Consider the following 6,250-nt stretch of genomic DNA (forward strand, 5'->3'; position numbering starts at 1 on the left):
AGACATGGGCCATAGGACAGCTGCATGGTCTTCATCCTGGGACATTTCCCAGATCTGACTGGATAAAACTCCTAGCAACCTAGTTTGATCTCATGACTCACCCTGTTTTGAGCAGGAGCTTGAACTATAGACCACTGGAGGTCCCTTTCCTCCTGAATTACCCTAAAATCCTATAATCATATATAAGAGAAGATGTGGTTGAAAAATAATACGACAGGACCTAACAAATAAGAAGAGGAGAGTGAGAGTTTTGGTCAAGGAGATGGGCTTGTGAATTTTTTTGTGTATCTGGCCCTTTCCCCCTTTTGAGTGTACCACTCTGCAATGGGAAGGGTCTTTCACACCTAGATCCTCAGAGACAGGATGTCTGATGGCATCAAATTCCCATGGAAAACAGTATTTTTGAAGCACTGGACCTGTTTCTCCCCGCTTGGATCAATGTCACAGCAGCAGGACATGGCTGTCTAGTTATAAGATGGGGCAATATAACTGGGAGATGGGAAAGACAGGTGGCTTTGAAGAACAATGATTGGTGTGTCACACAGGTGTAACAGGATGTTCTGGCATTTTAAAGTCCTGTGCTCCTTTGCAAACATTTCTAGCCACCTAAAAATATCTGGGAGAAATCCTGAATCTGAATGCCTAAATGCCTTTAATCAGAGACATTTTAACGTTCAGACCCAGAAAGAACAGAGCAATGTAAGATCTGCATATCTGCTTGTTGCTGTTGCCATGGGTCTCTTGTAACCAGAAACTATAGAAAGGATAGATGAATAATCTACTTCGGTGTCCAGTGTTCCTAGTGATATTTTATCCTCCAGAGATCACATTGTATGTTCAGTCCAAGATAAGCTGGCAGATACCCGTTCTCAAATGATGTAGTTTGAAGGAAAAGCCAACAGGTGCCTGAAACACACATGAAGTAACTGTTTTGGGCAAAGGATTTGTTTTTAAATATTCCAACAAGAGTGCCCCAAGCTATATGAGTGGTTTCTGTGGAACCTCTAGAAGCTCAGCACTCTTTAAACCAGCTATGTCCTTATTTAATGTGAAGCACATAACTTTGGCAGCCAAATATATTTTTGCCTGAAGACTGTTTTAATTAACACTAGTAGGTCATTCTTACTAGAGAATGAAGACTGCAATTGCTTTCATCCTAATCTTTTATTCCTTAATTAGAGATTGGCCTGAAACCAAGCCAGGAGCCCACACATCTTCACACCCACGTATATTGGGCAAAGTCATTATTGAATTACATGTTTTATCTTCTATCTGTACACAATAAAAACAGTGATGGCAGTGACTCTTGGGAAGTTGCTCTATAACTCCAATGCTGTAAAACATGGAGACTTATATGCATCTATAAGGCTAGGTCAGGGGTTCAAAATTCAAGTTTCAATTTCAAGGCCAGTATGTATAGATGCAGCCTGTTACCTTGCCTACAAAACCAAGCCCAGATTCAGTCAAGTCTTAAAATAAGCCTTAGTTCAGCACTAAATATCATACCAGTGAGAATGACAGCTGTGGTGATAGGGCATTCAGTGAATTCTGTTTGTTGAGCAGCTAAATAGAAAATTAATAATGTAATAGTTACAGAGGAATGGGAGAGGAGGATCATACAGGTATCTGGACTTAAAGAATAGGAAGAAGATCAAATAGTTGGCAACTAGCAACAGCAGAAGTTAGCAGACTTTTCTATGGGTGAGAGACAGCATTCACAATTGCAACAAAGGAAATTCCTATCAGATATACGGGAGCAGGTACACAGAGAGGTTGTGAAATCTCCACCTTTCAAGATTTCAGAACTTCAACTGGACAAGTTCCCGAGCAACCTAATGTAACTCTGATGTTAGTGCTGCTATGAGCAGGAGGTTATACTAGGTGAGTTCCCAGGGGCTTCCCAACACAATCTTCCTGTGACGCTAGGGGAATTTGGTATTTGTAAGCAGGAGAGCACTCCTGGCAGTGCTGTGTGGAAGTGCCTGAAGTAACACAAAGGATTTCCTGTTATTGCCCTGTATGATTGTCCATCAATTCCCCACACTCACAACAGACATGGTCTTCGCTACTTCCTAGCTTGGGGAGTTTCATTGCCTTTGGTGAACCTGAAATGTCAACCAGGGAGGTAGAGGACAGGGCCAAAGGACTGTTTTCCCAGTGCAGCAAATAGTAAATCCACACTCGGCTCTGGCTGAGCACAGACAGGACTCAGGGAAGCTGCTTCAGCGGGAAGTACCAGGATAAGTCCAAAACCAGACTGCACATGTGGAGTTAGGTCTCCTGATGGTGTTATCAGCTGGGTGAGAGACAGATATACATATCAAATAGAAAGGTCCCTATCCATGCTGTATCTTCTTAGTAATCCGCTAGTATAGACATATCTTTACACTTTCAATGCACATATTCATTATATACATTTACATGCATGTGTAAATATGCAACACATAAATCTAATCCTACTCCCATATTTCTCATCCCTCCAGCTTATAGTAAGCAAAATGATGTTCAGCGCTCATCTTACCCTGGTCAGGGCCCACTGACCAAGCTCCACACTGCCAGGGCACGCAGCATCCCAGGCAGACTGGCTGTGCTCCCAGCCTGGGCTGAAGGCTGCCATCCCAACCAACCACCACTGGTGCTCGGGGCATTCTTCCCATCCTCTCCAACTCATGGCATCTGATTAATTATGATCCCCATAATTGTCTCTTTATACAATGAGGAATGTTAATCTTGGGTTTTGTTTTCTCTCCCAGTTTTATTAAGATCATAATAAGGAATATTTTTTCTTGTCCCCTGTCAACTTACACTGCAAATTTGGCGAAAGGGATGATCTCTGTCTTGATAACTGTGGGAGCTGGTAGTCATCGAGACAGCACACGTAACACTGAATAAGCTCACTGAAGTAAATGCCTGGAACAGCTCTTTTTCTTTATCCATATTTGTTCATTTTCACCTGAATTGTAATAGGATCAGTGTATGAGTTTTAGAAGTTGTCTGACATCACCAGTCTTCTCTGTGCACCTGCTACTGGCCGATCAGATTACAGCTTTTTGCCACTCTGTTGCTTAGTGCATGATAATAGACCTTTCATGATCCCATTACATTAAAACATAAGAAAAGCTGCTCTGGGTCAGATCAAAGGTTCAGTGATTCTAATTCCAAAACTGAGCAACCTCAAACTCTTGAGAAAGAACAGAAGGAGAAGGATGAGTGTGTAGCACTGCAGCAACATGTGCGTTCTTTGGTAGATGTTTCGATTTTCTAGAAACTGCCCTGGACAGAGTTTGTGCAGCAGTAGTTGTAAAGGGTCACTGTTTTTAACAGCCCCCAGTGGCTCCAGCCCATCAAGGGTTTTGGGAGACCTGCAGCATCACACCCCACAGTGCTGCTGGGTCATACACCCTGCAAATGAGCCCACTTTCCCATTTGCACACGTTGTTCAGTCCAGACTGATCTTTGCAACATCCTACTTACATAGTAATGAAGAAGAATTCTGTTCTCCCAAAAAAGACCACTCAGGTCTGGTTTGGTCAACAGCATGTCATCCTTGGAAAGCTGCCTCAAGAATTCATTCAGAAACAGATTTTATCAGACAAGTTTGACTGTCCCACAGCAGAAACGGCTCCACCCTCTCACCAGGGTTCATGCTGCAGGGCTCATGACCCCACCAAGCAATGGGACATACTATTCTAAGCTATACCATGAAAAATGATTTCTAACTTATTTATATAGAAAATCCTAAATAAGCAGTGCTGATGTGCCCACTTAGTTGTAGATGTGTCTGAAACCACAATCTTTGGGGAAAAAAGAAGATAGAGTCGTAAAGCAGGAAGCAGGAGCTCCATTGCTCAGGAGCCCTGGCCCCAAATTGGCAGGGACCTGTGTGAGGACTCAGCAGGGAGAAGCAACCCCCCCGAGAGCAATGAGTTATTTAAACAGCACACTCTGTACTCTGGGTTAGCAGGAATTTGCATAACTGTGCAGAGCCCTCGAGCCTGGGATCTTCTAAATAAAAGCCACATTTATAACTATCTAAAGCAGAAGAACACCCCACCTACTCTTCTTCAATCCCATAAGTCAGTGTCATTAGTGAAGTCAGATAGAATCATTTGTTTCTTTAAGGGTTAAAAAAATAATCCATAGCCACTGCCAGGAAAAGGCAGAACTAAACAGGCAGCAAAGAGTTAGAGCCAGAACAGAGAGATAAATTTAAATCAATCATCAAAACGGACCACAACAAGAGCATATACATACAGAGCAAGAAAGAAAGCGAGAGAGTGTTTTGTTTGGGTAGCTAATGTTCCCTGGACAAGAAGAGAGAGAAATTCTCCTTTGGGTTTTTAATGCCACTCTAAATATTTATAGCAAGATCATGGCCAGCTGGTGAGGCAGTGGCTGGGAGTAGGGAGGGGAGGGCGCATTTTCCCCAGTGCCCCAACATCATTCTCCAAGTCGTTTCTTTACTTAAGAGGAGGGGAAAGGCTGCACATTGCCATGTTTACCCTCAGAGTGACTCATCTGCAGGAGTCAAGTCCAGCGGCTCCTGGTCATCCCCTCTCTCATCTCTCCTGGCCATTCATGCACATGTGCACACATACATGCACAGATTATGTGAGAAGCCTCCACCCTGTCTATAGCATGGGTCTGGGTCTTCAGGGTTTTATCTGGCTTTCAGGCATTTCACCACATCTTATGCTGCACTGAGAAGCCTTTGGGAAAGGCCATCTACAGCACAGCCCATGATGCAAAACTTCTGTTTTTAGAGGAACAGGCTGCCCCCATCTCCATAATCTGCTGGTCCATGGACACAGGGTCAGGAGCATATGGAGGATTGCAAACACCAGCACGGCATGAGGGTTGACTTAAGGGCATTGTGGCTCCCAATGATTTTTGCTCATCTGCCTCGCTGTGACCAGACGCAGACATGACTCACTCATGAGCTTTGGCTTTGAAAATATGAGGAGTTTTGCTTTAACCTTGTGTTTCCCTGTGGTAGAAATGCTTAGAAACTACATTTTGGATTGAATCCCACCCCAGAACAAATGGAGAAATTTCAGCAGAGAGGAGGGACCCAATCCAGTTATCCAGGCGTGGGCAACCAATGCTATTTCTCTTCAACCACCCAGGAACTTGGCACAGAGCTGGGACACATCACACTGGGGACCAGCTGGGGTTCTGGAGGATCCTCTGCTGGCACAAGGTGTTCAACTGATCCCAGCCCTGAGGGTGGATTTAGACTCACCATCATAGATGATGGGAGTGTTAAATATGGACACCTTCATATGATTGAGGCAACTGAGCACTTGTGGACATCCAGCAGTGCCTGGAGGACTGTCCACCTGCTCAAATACAGGTGGTACATACTGGTGACCTGAATAACTTGTCAGACTCAGTTGTATTGACTGGAACTCACTGGCTGCAAAAGGAGCTCAGACACCTTGTTCATCTGCAGTCAGAGACCCCATCCAGGTGTCTTCCCTGGGGAGCTCAGTGCCACCGTGGGACTTGCCACTCTGGGACCCACTCACTGCAGCAACCTGCTCCAGTCCTCCCACTCATAACACCAAACTTCCTCAAGCCACCTGCTTGAGCAGTTCTTTGCTAAGGGTTTCAGAGAGTTGAGGTCCTTATACAAAAGGCCACAACCTGGTATTTTCTATATGAATTATCAAGCACCATCAGAAAGATAAACTGCTCCAAGGGTAAACTTCATTCTCTGCTTGTCAAAGGTAGTTGGGCTTTCCGGGTCCACCTTGGAGCAGTGCTGGATGCAGCGGTCCCAGAGCATCAGCATCTCCCACCACACTGCGATGGGCTGATGCTCCCCAGATCTCTCCATAAGGTGGAGACACGGTCCATCTCACCCAGGGAGCCCTTCTCTCTCCCCCCTTCTCCATGAAACTACGGTATTACCTAGCGCGAGGCATGGCAGACTGTTTACAGCCTTCTAGAGTTCCCAGGCACTTTAGGACAGGGTCTTGCTGCTGTTTCCAAAGGGACAGCCAGGACTTTTATAAGTGAACTTTCCTCTCCGTGTCTATTTATTATAAGTAAACATTTGCCAGAAAAACACCATTCGGGCATGCTCAGAACCAGCCAGGTCATTGCAAAAGGCAGCGGCGGCGTCACATGTGATAACAGCGAGCAGCCCGTGTGCTCCTATTCTTAGCGCTGGAATGTGCACAATGCCCCGCCGCCCCGCCGCTCCTGCGCACAGCGCCCGGGAGCGGCAAAACTGACTTCAGAATAA

Source organism: Manacus vitellinus, unplaced genomic scaffold, assembly GCF_001715985.3.
Source record: "Manacus vitellinus isolate BGI_N305 unplaced genomic scaffold, ASM171598v3 scaffold_1_pilon, whole genome shotgun sequence".
NCBI lineage: Eukaryota > Metazoa > Chordata > Aves > Passeriformes > Pipridae > Manacus > Manacus vitellinus.